We start from the raw sequence: 279 nt of genomic DNA on the forward strand, positions 1-279 counted from the left end.
GAAACAGCAGCCACGGAGCTCACAGGCCGTAAGATACACACAGGAAGGAAGTGGCCTGGTGATTCAAAGCGGCCGAGCCCAGAGGTCTCCAGGAAGAGGGACATTTTCCAACAAGCCCGCCCTGGCTGTGGTTTGGAGCAAGATTTCCGACGGAGCTCGGAGCTCGGAGCTCGGGCCAGCCTCCCCCACCCGACCCCCTCCCAGCCCGCGTCCTGCCTGCCTGCCTGCCTGTCTGTCTGTCTGCCGTCTAGACACAGCAACTCGCGGGAGGATGCCGGC

This window comes from Myotis brandtii, unplaced genomic scaffold (assembly GCF_000412655.1).
Source record: "Myotis brandtii unplaced genomic scaffold, ASM41265v1 scaffold329, whole genome shotgun sequence".
In the NCBI taxonomy this organism is placed as follows: Eukaryota; Metazoa; Chordata; class Mammalia; order Chiroptera; family Vespertilionidae; genus Myotis; species Myotis brandtii.